The 14,020-nt window shown below is 48.1% G+C and overlaps 1 protein-coding gene across 2 annotated transcripts in view; it reads right to left on the bottom strand.

Annotated features, from left to right (window-relative positions):
* Positions 1-7,226, bottom strand: part of LOC112951787 (galactosylgalactosylxylosylprotein 3-beta-glucuronosyltransferase 1-like) — a 31,505-nt gene extending 24,279 nt beyond the window's left edge. For both annotated transcript variants that reach the window (XM_026044549.1, XM_026044550.1), the window contains exon 1: positions 7,169-7,226. The gene's annotated coding sequence lies outside the window, so the exon portion shown is untranslated. The remainder of the gene's footprint in view (positions 1-7,168) is intronic.
* Positions 7,227-14,020: the final 6,794 nt, after the last annotated feature.

Below are 14,020 nucleotides of genomic sequence, written 5' to 3'. Positions count from 1 at the left end.
TCCACTCATCTAAACAAGACAAAGGTCTTTGCTGGTCTCCTCTGAGGCCAGAGGATAAAGCACTCAACTGTGAAACAAGATTTCTTGGTTCCTTTTCTGACTTAACTATGTGCATGTATGTGTGTCTGGGCAAATCATTTTACCTGCTTCAGTGCCTAAGTTCTCCCACAGGTGAGATAAGCACAACAATGTATAAGCAATTTGGGGAAATGGCTTTCAGGCTCATTACAGAAAGAAGTTTTGCAATGAATAAAGACTAATTTACTACTTTGACAGTAGTTTGTATTATCTTTAGGTATATCTTTTTATATACCTAAAACCTACATATACCTACATATACCTATATACCTACATATCACATCTTACATAATTATATATCTTATATAAATAACTTACCAATCTATATAAATCTTTATCTGTATCTTCATATACTCTATACTATATGCTATCATCATGGTAGAGGCTTCACTCTGGAAACCAAAAGTACAGCTAACCAGCAATAGGAAAGAACAAAGATCTCTTCCCAGCCACTTACTTACACTTACATCATGTAGAGATGATGAAAAGTGTTATCTGGATCAAAACAACTGATTTTAGACAAAGCCTAGTAAGGTTTTTCTGGTTACACTCAAGGAGAGAAAGGGCCTGGCAGTTCTGGGTCTGTAAGCAACATGATCTTATTTCACTTGCAGGAACACTGATGAATACCATGTTTGAGAGGAGAATGATAACACTTTGTTTTATCTCCAGAATCATTCATTAATCCTCTCAGACATTCGTTAATTTTCCTTATTAGGAGAGAGAAACTGAGGCAGGGAGGAGTAAGTGGTTATAAAAGACAAAGCTTTTTCAGACCAAAGCTGAGGCATTCTTTGCTCCTGGACCTAACATGAGAACATTGTGCTCTACCTGAATGCACAAGCCTTGAGCAGACCTTAGTGTGGAATGGGGGCAGGGGAAGGTGAGAACTGAGGGAAGTAAAATGGGAAAAGGGAACAGGAGAAAAGATGAGGTCAAGAGGGATGACAGAATGGGAGAATAATAGAGGAGGAATGAACAGGGAGATGGAGCAGGGGCCAAGTGGGGTAGCAAGCAAGACACATAGTCAGAGCAGGAGCATCTGAAGTCTCTCAGAAGAGCTTGCTTATTTTGCCTCTGCATTTTTTTCCTCCTTTTTTGTGATCTTGCCTTAAAATTGCAGGAATGTGGCAACACAGCATCGGCACTCTGATTTATTAATTCCATCCCGTCCCACCAGCCCATAAAACAAAAGCATCTGTGTTTGCTCAAGGGAGCACATGAAGGGCCCCATTCACGTAAGAGGTGGAGAGGGAATCTGGCAGATATGGGGAAGTCATTGGCACCTCCTTCCTTTTCACCTTTGTGTGGATTTGGGGAGTGGGGGAAGGGCTGTGGGAGGGAAGGATCCAGAGAGGCGGAGTGCAGCAATCCGAGGCATAAAGCTTCTGAAGGGAAAAAAATAAGGTCACCATGGAAGTCAGTATCAGCTCCTCAGTGAGAGAAGGAGGATGGAAGGAAGGACCTAACAAATGCATTAGGCTTGACCACCTCCAATGAGGAAGCCATCCCAGAACTGCAGAGTAGACACCATGACTGTATCCTTTGCTTCCTCTTGGGCTGACCCAGCACTGTTCTAGGAGACAAACTTATATCAAGTATCACCTTGGGAAATAGCACTTCTACTATGGTGACAACTAGGTCATTCGGGGAGCTGCGAAGTCCCTCTTTCAGGGAGGCCAGTACTGCTGCCTAACCCATAGCTATGGAAATAGCCAGGTAATAATTGATTAAATCCGCCAACCGCTGCAGAAATATCTTTTTCAAGACATTTTTAACATGCTTTCAGAACATGAAGAGGACACAGGGGGAGGTGAATATCATCTATCCTACTTTACAGACTGGTGCATCAAGGGGGAGAATAAGTGGAGGAGGAGAAGAGGCAACCTCTGTTCCCTCTCAGGCAAGGATCTGTCTATGCCAGTCTAGAAACAGGTCCTAGGAGATTTTCTACCAGACAAAGAGGACCTTGATGAGACCTCATCAGCTCTAATTTTAGGGACAGTGTCTTCAAGAGCGAGTCTCCCCTTGCAGCACTGCCCTAGGAGAGCATCACTGCAGAGAGAGTAGAGGCTGCCAAGCCACTGCTGCCTGCCTGGCCCTTGGCTTTTCCTTCGTGTTTTCCCACACAAGGGCTGCCTAGGAGCAATCCTGCTTCGCTAGCAATACATGATTCCCGTGTGCCCTGCACTCCCACACACAAACCCACCGTGAACTTGCAGAATGAGACAGCATAGCTGCTCTAAAATCTTTTAACCAAAGCTAACTATGTCCGACTGTTAACCCTGCTTAGCTCCAAGTAATATCAGTGCTTCACTTGGCTAGCAGCAGGAATAAGTATCCTTGCTCTCAGTGCCAAAGGATATCATCCGAAGAAGGGACAACACCGTTTTCTTTTGCAATGCAGCATTATTCATAAGGCAGCACCACACAAAGTTGCCAGGCTGCTGGCACTCTTTTCAGATCAACAGCACAGGCAGGGAAAGCAGCTGTGTAAGCACTACTGGATCACCTCAAATCTCACTAGAGCTTACCCAGAACCCTCTCCAGCTGATAAAAACAAACCAATGTGAGCTAAGTGTCAGCACAGAGGCTGGTAAACATATTTTTTTCCACTTCTGCATAGAAATGAATATCAGAATTGTCCCAGTGATTTTCACTCAAGCATGTCTGTCTCCTYTTGTCCTCTGCCTCTTACACTGATCAACACTGTGCATCTTAGAAGGTACAAGAAATCCTATGCTAGACAATTGAGAAAGGGTAGTCAGTCCAAAGTAGATCTCAATCTTTAGGCTCCAACCTATCTGACAATGGGTCTATGATCCATCAAAATGCCTCCTCCTTTCTTGAATCCTGTACCTGAATCAGCCTCCGCAGCATCCAGTGGCCATGAGTTCTGTAGGTCATTATGCTTTCCAAGGCAAAAGACTTTTTTTTTTTTTTTTTAATCACCAAATTGCTACCTTTTGCCTTTTTTTTTTTCCTGAACGCAACCCAGTTCACCTACTAAGAAGAGAGAYGCAGAAAAGCATTCATTTTCCATTCCATAATGTTCATGGCTTTGTTGTTTTTCCACCCTAATGTCGCTACTGGCGTCACCTTCACAAATCCCTCAGTGCATAAGGCATTTGTGGGATTAYCTGCTGAGAGAAGGGACAAACAGCAAGAAAAATATAACGTCCCCTTTGCTGCAGCTGTGGATTCCAACTCTGCGTCTCAGCCCTTGGAAACTCTGTTTCCTGGGGAAACTTTGCTCGCATTTCATACATTTGAAGAATCTGCAGAGTGCAAATTTTTATCTAGGGGAGAAGGAACTGAGGCAGCCCCAAGCACTGTGCAATGGAGGAAGCCAATCAGGCAGGTGGTTGAACACTTGCCAATACTGGCAAAAGCAGATAAATTCTAGCTCTTTAGACCTACAGGAACATTGATGTCACTTGAGAGTGAACTAGATAAGACTTCTTAACCGAGGTCTGAATTATGAGCCTGCTCAGTTTAAAACAAAACAAAAAAAAAAACCAGGATAAAGAAGCAACTTCTTTATAAACATATTGGTCACAAGCTTGGGTGCCATTTGGAGAAAGATTCCAGCTCAGGGGGAAATCAGTAGGGTCTGACCCTTCTGAATTTCCCTTCTGAAGGGTCTGATTTCCCTTCTGAAGAACAGGGTCTTYGCAGTCATGCCTGCTGCTGAGGAGGGTGACACTGGCTCTAGGCCTCATCTGTGCTCTGTATTTATGAGTCTCCTATGGCACCAGTCGGTTTTAATCACAGTCCTGTTATTCTGAACCACTTCCCAGCTCCACGAGCACAGAGACGCAGAACTCATCTGGGAGATGGGCGCTCTGGGGCTGTCTCAGCAACGACGCCGTGGGGGGCAGTGTCTCCCTGTGTCAGCACGGCCACCCCTGCTCCACGCTCAGTTCTGTATGTGGTCAGCGAGTGCTCTTCATCACATATGCATGGCACTTGGGGATCTTGGGGTGGAAAGCTGTGCTGATGAGCACAATACTTAGTATTAGGCATAAAGGACATGAGAGAAGAGAAGAGAAGAGAAGAGAAGAGAAGAGAAGAGAAGAGAAGAGAAGAGAAGAGAAGAGAAGAGAAGAGAAGAGAAGAGAAGAGAAGAGAAGAGAAGAGAAGAGAAGAGAAGAGAAGAGAAGAGAAGAGAAGAGAAGAGAAGAGAAGAGAAGAGAAGAGAAGAGAAGAGAAGAGAAGAGAAAAAGAAGTCTAAAAATCATTCTGCTCTAATGCCCTGTAGGTGTGTTAGACCTCCATTTCCAGTCTGGCTTATTACCATTTTTTTAGGCTTTTTCTTGTAGAGGGAATAATTAAATACAAGGAGGAAGGGGACAGATATCATCTTTCCTGTGTACATCCTGCAGAATAATTGCAAAGCTTTCTGAGAGCAATTTTGCATGCTCAGTAAAGGGCATATTTGGAGCCTATCGAATATCTAATCCCTCACAGGCATACATAGGCTCACAGTGCATTTCAGGAGCTGTCTTTATTTCTGCCAAACACTGCCTTGCTAGAACTGAGAGGACAAAGGGGGACGCTAAAGAGGAGGAAGAAGAGGCCTTGGAAAACCTCTAGAAGATAGATGGGTTCACAAGATGGGAATGCTGCTCTGAGGAGCTAGGTTATGTGTTGGTGGGGAGCTGGAAGGGATGGTGCCTGCAGCATTGGCACCCTGAAGGAGAGGGGCATCAGGAGCTGTAGCTATGAAGCAGGGGCAGGGTGAAGGTCTCTTTCATCCCATGATGAAGAGGGAAGGAAAGAGGCCTGGGATATAAAGGCTGCAGGAAACCCACTTCTCACCGCCACCAGCTGTATCCTAGACACATCCGTCTCTCAAATCCTAGGGATATATCCTGGCCTGTCACTAAAGCAGAGGGAGGATCCCCTCAAGAAGGCACTTCTACCAGAGGAGAGGGTCTCACAGGCAAGAAGAAAGGAGACTGCGTGTCTGGGAAGCACGACTTTGAACTGCCTGGTACCAACCTGGACACGCTGCAGGCAGGGTAGCACGGAACAGTGCTGGAGTGCTAGTCACAGAGACGTGTCTGAATCACAGGAGCAGCGTGAATTTAAAGGTGACAGGGCTCTGTGACGTGGAGGTATATTCTCTTTCACACACATTTAGCTATTCTGTAGCTTTGTACAGCTCGCTAAGCAACAGTCTTCCTGAATGACCCCGAAATAAGACCCACAGGTGCGGGAGCCTTTCATCTTTTAAGAAAATCTCTCCCTGAGAGCAAGTGCCCTCAGCTCCACTGCTTTAATTTCTACCCCATGTTTGTCTGGGGTCTTGCAAGTCAGGCTGAGGCCGTGAAGGTGGCTGCATTCAGCTGTGCTGTGTCAGCGGGCTGAATTGGTTTGGAATTGCAAGGTTGACTAAATGTCTTATCAATTATTGTAATTATTAAAAATACATTGAAAACAACAGAGAAGTCAAGAGCTTTAATTTGATATGTTCTGTTTTCTCAAATACTCAACAGTATGTTGGCCGCTGAGGGCACCTACCTCTGACACTAACCATCCTGCAAACCTTAATTCAGTGCAGACTGAAGTGCCCTGAAAATGATACCCAAGTAGCTCCCAGGAGGCAGGGACAGAATCACGGTCACCAAGCTCCTGGCCTTGTGCCGGGGCACTGCATGCTCAGCAACTAGCACTTATCCATAGAGCACATCTCACATATAGCCCAAGTGACCCAGGAAATCATGGAGCAGACATCAACCAAAAGCTACCTTGACCCCCACATCCTGCTGTAAGGCGCGGGGAGAAGGGGTTTGGTGGCAGGCACAGCTACAGACAGAAGCAGTGCCTCTGTGGTCATCTCCAACTCTGACAGTGCCCCTCCATGTCCTACAACCTTTCCTACCACCTGGAACCGATCTCCATGTAATTCCTTACTAATGTATCCCATGTCTGAGTAAGCATGGTGTCTTTTTGCTGGGATTTGCCTCTCTGCACCCATCTCATCTCCTCCCTAGGCTTGTCTGAGGCTCTCCCTAAGAGAGGAACTGTCCTTTGGCAGTCCGGGATCGCGCGGCATGMACCTCGCAAGCCATTTTTCCCCACTTGCACCAAACAAGATTTGAACCAGGTAAGAGGTGGAGGAGCAGACTTACATGCAAAGCTACTGTTCCCACCTGAGCTCTCTGCACATACGCTTTTTGTGCGTATCCTTTTGCCTCCTTCCTGTCCAAGGAAGGAGCTCAACGCACCTGCAGACGCTGCATTGCTTGTGCTCCCCCACTCACTTGCTGTGCAAGCTCTAAGTTGCTGAACAGATGCTTATTCCCAAGCTTTGTTGCTGTGCTACAGAGATGCTTGGTGCCAGCTTTGCTCCCTGGAAGGCCCGAACACTCCTTCCCCCAAGTGCTCACAGAAATTAGCCCCATACTAGGTCTTCCTGCAGGTTTCTTGAGGGACCGGCTGCTTCTTCCAGCCTTGCAGCACCTCTGGGATTGCTCCATCTCCTGTGCACTGGCTCCTAGCCCTGCTTCCCCATCCCCTGGCCCCAAGCTGGACAGGGCAAGTGACAGGAGGACAAAGCAAGTACTTTACAATCCACCTACAAACATCTATCCCAAACTTACTCTTTCTAGAGAGGGCTGGTTGACTCTCTGTACTTTCACTTCCCCTGCTTCTGCCACAATACAACCTTTCGCTGAGGGAGTGATGTGCCTGGGACGCTGCATTTTGATAACCCAGTTAGGGAACCTACCTCCCCCCCACTCCCTCAAATGCTATAGCAATGGGTGGAAAGAAAATCAAGACAGGTGGCATCACCCTAAAGCTGGAAAATTCCAATGTGGATGCTGAATATTCCACATTTTGAAGGGGTTTAAGTGGTGGGTTAAGGAGATAGGGGGAAAGACTGGGGCTGCTCATGAGGCTGACACCCAGATTTGGGTGCTGAACCAGGACAAAGTTTGGGGAGGCTGCTTTCAGTCCTGCTCTTTCCCAGCACGGCATGGTAGCAAGGAAGCCGCTGGGCACCCGGGGGACGGCAAGGTCACCTGCGCTCCGCGATGCTCCCCCATCCCATCCCATCGCATTGCATCCCGATCCCGAGTACCTGGCGAACTGCGCTGGCTCCGCGGCTCCCGGCGCAGCTCCAGCGGGAAGAGGGCAGCCCCGGCGGGGCTGGGCTCGGCTGGGCTGGGCTGAGCTCGGCTCGGCTCCGCTCGGCTCTCCCGCGGCGGCGGCTCCGGGCGCCCCGCGCAGCCCCGCGCAGCGCGCGCGGCAGCTCCGCGCGCCCGCTCTCGGGCCGCGCCGGCGGGCGCTGCCGCGGAGCCTCCCGCCGCGMCCCCTCAATGGGGCGGCGGGAAGGAGCGGCGCGGAGAGGCGGCGGCCTGGGAGGGGAGCAGCGGGAATGGGGGGAGGGAGGCGCGGCCGGCGCATCCTTCGGCAGCGCCGCCCCGGCGGGCGGCAGCCCCGGGCCGCCCCCCCGGCGCCCCTTCCCCTCCGAGAGCCGCTGCTGCCGCGTCCCCGATCCCTACCCCCCTGCTCTGCAATTCCCACCCGGGGCTGGGACTGGGAGGGTGCAGCGTTTCGCCTGGTTGTGTGGTGGATTGAAAGCTTTTGCTTGCTTTTGTTTTATTTATTTATTTTTTTTATTATTAACTGGATATAGGATTTCTCACCTCCTGCTTCAACTCTGTCCACTTTAAGGACAAGATGCCCAACACCACCACAAAAATGGTGAGTGTTGCTAGTGCTAAGCAGACGCACCTGGCAGGATGCGGAGCCTCAAGGCACGGCTCCTCTAGGTGCTATGGAGCTCTAGGCACAGCTCCTCTAGGTGCTGCTCTCCTCACTCGTGGCTTGATGGATCACACCAGTGCTGCATGCCTCAGTTTCCCTTCTGTGCTTTGCAAAGAGCATTAGTGCAACCCACTTTTGCCACAGCCCCTGCTGGAGGGTTTCAAAGGTTGGCCACAGGACTGGTCACAGTGGGCAGCTGAACCAGCTGCATGTGCTGGAGGAGGCAGCTTGATCCTGGGGCTTGTCCTTTGCCACTGTGATGCTTTCAGCACGGGGAGTGAGGGCTGTCATGCTCTGCTAAGTGCTCAGCCGGCTTCCAGCCTGATGGCTGTGACTGCCGTGTCCCAGGATCTGCTCTTGGAGGGGTGCCCCTGTCTGCAGCCCATGCAGGGGCGCAGCAGGTAGCTCAAGCTCAGGCTCTGGGGGGACTGCAGATCAGGTTTGGCTTCAGCAACACATTTTCCCCCTTTGGTAACGGGCTCCTGCTGTGACATGTGCTAAGCAGGGCAAAAGGCCTTGAAACTCTGGCCTGTGAGGCAGTCTCAGGAGCAAACAAGACAGTCATCTCCTTAAGACAGTTGACAAGTCTCCTTTGCATTCCTGGAGCACATATTGCTGGAAAGACCTTGGAAAGAAAGACATCAAATGGCATTTTAGAGTCCAGGTGACATTTACAAAGCAGAATGCAGAGGGGAACCGGGTTGGGCAGTGTGGCAGGTGCATGGACACCAGGTCACTCACCTGCCTTTCTCCTCACTAGAGGGATGGACACCTAGAGCTGGGTGTGTTTTTCCACAAGGAGKCCCTGCTGCTGTGCTCACTCATTGCTCTTCCCACCTCTCCTTCAGCCAGTGTGGCCAGGAATCTTCTCTCCTTAACAAGGTATGCTGAGGGCTGAAACAATCCTGCCCTGGGCATCACAGCACCTGGAGAGAGCAAAGCAGCAATGCAGCCTTTCTCAGCGTTAGAGGCAAAAATCACCAGGTTGCAGAACAGTCCTGCGCACTTGGGACCCAAAGCCAGTGCAAGGGCTCAGGAAATGGCTGGGTTCTTCATCACAGATGGTTCAGCAGATATCTAAATTAACCTTGCACTCCTGGCAGAAGCAGGGAATAAGCCTGCAGCACCTTGATCTAAGCCTCCCCCTGTAATGCATTGTATCTCTCTCTATGCCCATGAGACAGGACAGAGATGTTATCATTGTTCCTTCTGCAGAGGAGATAAGTGACTGTGAGGACTAGCTACAGATGTCTTGTATGATCAGTGACTTGGGCCTGAGTCTTGGGTGAACACCTTAACCCTGGGACTTTTCTGGAAGAAGCTCGTTAGGAAGGACTTTCACTCCCAGGAGTCTCTTCAGAGAGTGAAGGCAGGAGAAAGAGTTTAGATTCAAGAGTGCTGGCAACTCTTRAGGTTACTTAGTCATGTTCTGGAATCACCCTTTGTATGTCTACAACCTTAGATGTGACTGTTCCCCTGCTACACCTGGAGCCACRGCTCATCCTGGAGGCGAACTACAGACCACATCCCTGGATCCAAAATCCTCAGCTGCAGGCAATGGAGTGACTTTGGGCTCTGGATTCCTCAGTCTTAGCAGCTGTACTGAGGACTTATCTCCTCATTGCACTCAAGGTAGCAGAGGAGCAAATATAGCTGTTACTGGTTCCCAGCTGACATGAAGCTTGTCACAAAAAGTGCAGAAAAGCAGGAGGAGCTGCCAGGAGACCCAGAGGAGGGCAGAGAGCGGATGCGGAGGCAGTAGCAGGGAAACCTACTGAAAAAGCCCATCAAGATTCCTGCCCACAGCTGAAATGGCTCCGTGGCCTTAGAGCACTGTGAGGCAATAGCAGCGCACAACCTCTCTAAATATGAATCTCTTTCTTTATGAGCTAACTTTATGAGCTAAAGTAAGCGAAACCTTTGTGAACCAAGCAAGTCCAATCCACTTTGTGCTTGTCTGGAGCAGACAAGAAATTTCTTTGAAGTCACCCCTAAAGCAGTGTCTGAGGAATGAGATGAGGCCCCAGTGGTCTCACCTGCCAATCCCCTGATCAGGCTACATCCTATTGACTRTTTTTACAGGCTCTATTGAGTATTTTCTGTTTAACCATGCTTCTATCTCCAGGACAGAAACCCCATAGGCAGAAAATTTCCCCCAGCCTTCTGGATGGGCTGAGCAAATGACAGCAGTTAGTGCAGAGGGGAGGTGGGCATGTATCTCCCAAGGTCCACACATGTGGCAGTGCCTCTCTCCCCATTGTAAATCCACCTCAGAAGGCATGTGGCAGAACAAGCAGTCCTTGATCCAAAACCTGCCTTCCTTTGAAGAGCCGGTGCTTCAGCGAAGCAGCCAGCAATTGCTGCCTGGAGAAAGCTGAAAAGCTGCTCTGCAAGCTCCGCGGTTTCGTTGCTCTCCCCTTGAAGCATCAGAGCTGTACACTAATCAAGCTATTTCTGCTACAAGCTGGGGAGGAAAGAAAGAGAGATTGTTAGTCTTACTGCTATTTTTAAATACTTTGCAAATTCTTGAATAGGGTGATGATGGGGGCTGGGGAAGGACCCAGACAGAGACAGATTGGCGTGTGGTAAATGCATCTGTTAGTCCTCAGTTGGAAGGCGGCTCGTTCAGCAGCAGAGCTCTCAAGGTGCAGCGAGGAGTTGCTGCGGGGACGCAGCTCTTGGCCGTCCCCATGAGCCCATGAACTGACTGATAGTTACTCAGGAGCGGTGGGTTTAAAGGTTGCTGTGTGCTCTGTATAGGTCCAGGGGTTATGTATTTGCCTGCTTTTGCATGTTCCTTGCCCCTCAGTGATGACATCTGCCTCTGAAAGACTAGGGAGCCTGAGCGAACACCTTCCCCCAGGTCCTACAAGCGCAATTGCCCCCCAACAATAGAAACACAACACAAAAGAAAGTCTCAAGCTTCAATGTCACCTCAGCAGCGGGTACCCATGTGACTTGTGGACTGGGGGAGCAGGATGGGGACAGGAAGATCAGAACGAGCATTATACTGATGGAGCGGTTTCCCTCTGGAAAAGTTTTTCAGAGAGAAAATATGTATTGACCTTTCGATTGATTTGTGAGCCATCCTCTATATTGAGCAGAGTTACATCCTGACAGTTGCTTTCTATAGGATAGCTTGCAAAAAAAAAAAAAAAGTCACTCTCTATTAAAATGTCAGTTTTAAGAATAATTTTCATACTATTCTGTCAGTCTCATCTCTGTTAAATTTGAAAGGTTAACTGCCTTTAAAAAGTTACTTCTTAAGCGCTGTCTGTTGAAAGCACAGGCTTTGCTCCATGCCATTATACTGAACTGATGCAGGAACAGCTTTGGAAACTGCTGTGGTTCAGAAACCAATCTGGTTGAGGAGGGAGCGTCAGGGCAAACCCCATCACTTGACAAGCACTGACCAGGGCAGATCTCTATGTGCTGTCATTCACAACAGCAAATATTAATCTCCAGCCCAGAAGGATGCGAGAAGCTCTGCTTTCCACACACTGCTTTACTGACAGAGATGTCAAACCCTCTTTTTTTTTTTTTCCAAAAGCAGATCATGACACATCCTTTGTCTGCTCCCTTTGGGAGGCGGAGGGAGGGAGGGAGTGGAGAACAGAGGGCAGTTGTCACCCAGCTACTCGGCTATATGAGAAAGTGGCTTCTGTTTCCGACCTTCCCTTTGCTCCACGTCTTTCATCAACAGGGAATTAAACAAGACTTGCTTTTGTATGACAGGAATGAATGGTCTGTGTAAGGGTCAAATAGCACTGCTCGCAAAGGCTGAAACCTGCCTCGCACAGTATGGGCTTGTCCTGGAAACACAATTGCTATCAGTCATATGTGCCCCAAAGGCGGGCTCCCTTCCTCACACTGGACACTTGGGGGCAGAGTCCATACATCCAGGAGGAGAAAGATGCAAATGCCAGGCCCGTGCTGCCCCATGCAACATCTGTGGAGCAGCTGGCAGCTGAGCAGGGCCCTCCTTTGCTTGCTCGCTCCACTCCCTGGGTTTGTGCTTGCATATGGACCTGAGAGCACCTACAGCTTGGTGGTATCATACTGGAAGTGCTGTAGAAAGTACTAAGTTTAGGGATCACATTGAAAAATTCCCCAGATATGGATATGTTCTGATCTGGGCAACAGCTCTAGTTCCGATTTTTCCTCATTAAAGGAGAGGCTGCCAGGAGCCTGAAGGGATTTGCCTAGTCAGCCACATGCTTCCTCCAACACAAGTGTGTGAAGAAATCTCACAAACGTGGTTGAAGCAGCTTGCTTTGCAACAGGGTGTCTCTCAGTTTATGATCTCTCCCTCCGTATGAACAGTTTTAACCAGTCCAATGCAATCATGCTTAGGTTTCTACCAGGGAGACCGCCCAGACATTACTGTTTCAATGCATATTAACAGTCCACTCTTGCCTCCTGGAAATCTCCTGAGCACTGTTCAGATCAAGCCAATTAAAATTGTGCTGGGTTCCCCTGGNAAAAAAAAAAAAAAAAAAAGAAAAAAAAAGAAAAAGAAAGAAAGAAAGAAAGCTGGATGCCCAAACACAGCATTACTGGGTCAATCTAGCAGGAAAGAAACACGTGTCCATGGGAAGAATGGGGGCTGGCTGAAGGCATAATGATCTATAGTACTAAATACTCAGGAATCTTGCTGATTGCTATGTTGTGACTCATTAGCAAATAGAAGGGACTCTGTGYTAGGTAGTTTTGTTCAAGAGATTTCAGTTATAGAACTATAACTATTGAATACTTATAATGCATGGTCAGGTGAGTCATTATTGCAACAGTAAAGTGTCTCTCCAGCCTGGAAAAGAGCCTTCCAAATTGAAGCTGGGACAATGTGATGTTACAACAGCATGCAAAGTCTTAGAAAGTTTTCAGGATCCTGGGAGATGCTCTGTAGGGACTATAGTCCTTCTGACGGGATGACTTCAAACTCAAGAGATAGTCCCAAGGACTTCCAACCTGAAATCGGTGGATAAATGCTCTGCACAAGGAATGAGATGAAGTTGTGAGCACCAGTATGGAATTCCCTTCCTTTCCATCCTTCCCCATCTGCTGACCTCATCTTAGGTCTGAAGAGTGTCTCTGTAGGCAACTCAAATCACAATTCAGTCTGGGCTTGTGTGGCTCTCAGCACCTCACCCACACAGCTCTTGCTGTACAGTCATTACTGTAAYGTCTTCAGAGCTACTTCCAGTGAGAAATATTTAGAGAAAAGTGATTGGTGGATGTAATGCGATGTGCCAACACCACACACGCACCCCTCACATCCCCTCCTTATCCTAGTCTGATCCATGGTGAAAGACCTTCCTGTTGGTTCCGCACTTCTTCCCACTGAGTCTTCCCAGGCATGAGTCTGCCAAGGATGAGGACAAAGACAGCACAATTGTACGAAGGCTGCCTCTGTGCCCCCATGTGTATGTGTGCACACACACGCGTGCACTGCACACTGCTGTTGCATGTCAGTGCTGCTCAGCGAGTCCGGCTGACGTTAACGCCTCGAACAACCCAGGACACCCTTCACCTGTCTTCACAGAAATGCATTAGTCAGGCATGACAGCCTTGTCAAGAGCATATCTAAACATGCCAGGGACCTAAGAATAGCGAATAATCTCAATAAGAAAAAGAAATCACATTTACTTTTGTATTCTTTTAGACTTGAATATACTAGGAAGTTGACTAGTATGGCAACAGAACAACACTTACTGCTCTGGCTATGTTGTTTTAACTCCCTCTTGTGCATAATCTATTCAGGAATAAGAGTAATTACTCCAAAATAAGAGAATGATTTTATTCTAGAGCAGTATTTCCCTGCRGTGTATTATACAAAGGGCAAATAATGAATTATTTTTTTCCTCCCTTACCAAACTTCTGAATGCAAAAATTGTTTTCTGATCTGCACCAGAATGAAAATCAGATTCTTTTGTTATTTTTTCAGGAAAAATAAATCAGAGAGATCAGGAAGAGCACCATGATAACCTACAGATAAGACTACCCACTATGGGTGGTAGATCCAGTTTGACATCCCTTGTCAATCTGATTCCTGTGTGGATATTCAACCTATTACTCCTGCTTAGAGAAAGACGTCTTAACTAAAAACAGTTTGCTGTGGCAGAAGAGTGTGTGCTCTGCTTTTTTTTTTTTTTTTTTTTTTTTT

This window comes from Nothoprocta perdicaria, unplaced genomic scaffold, assembly GCF_003342845.1.
Source record: "Nothoprocta perdicaria isolate Ctin4 unplaced genomic scaffold, notPer1 scaffold_371, whole genome shotgun sequence".
NCBI lineage: Eukaryota > Metazoa > Chordata > Aves > Tinamiformes > Tinamidae > Nothoprocta > Nothoprocta perdicaria.
The sequence above is the reverse complement of the archived record's forward strand: the minus strand, read 5'-3'. Positions and strand labels throughout refer to the sequence as shown.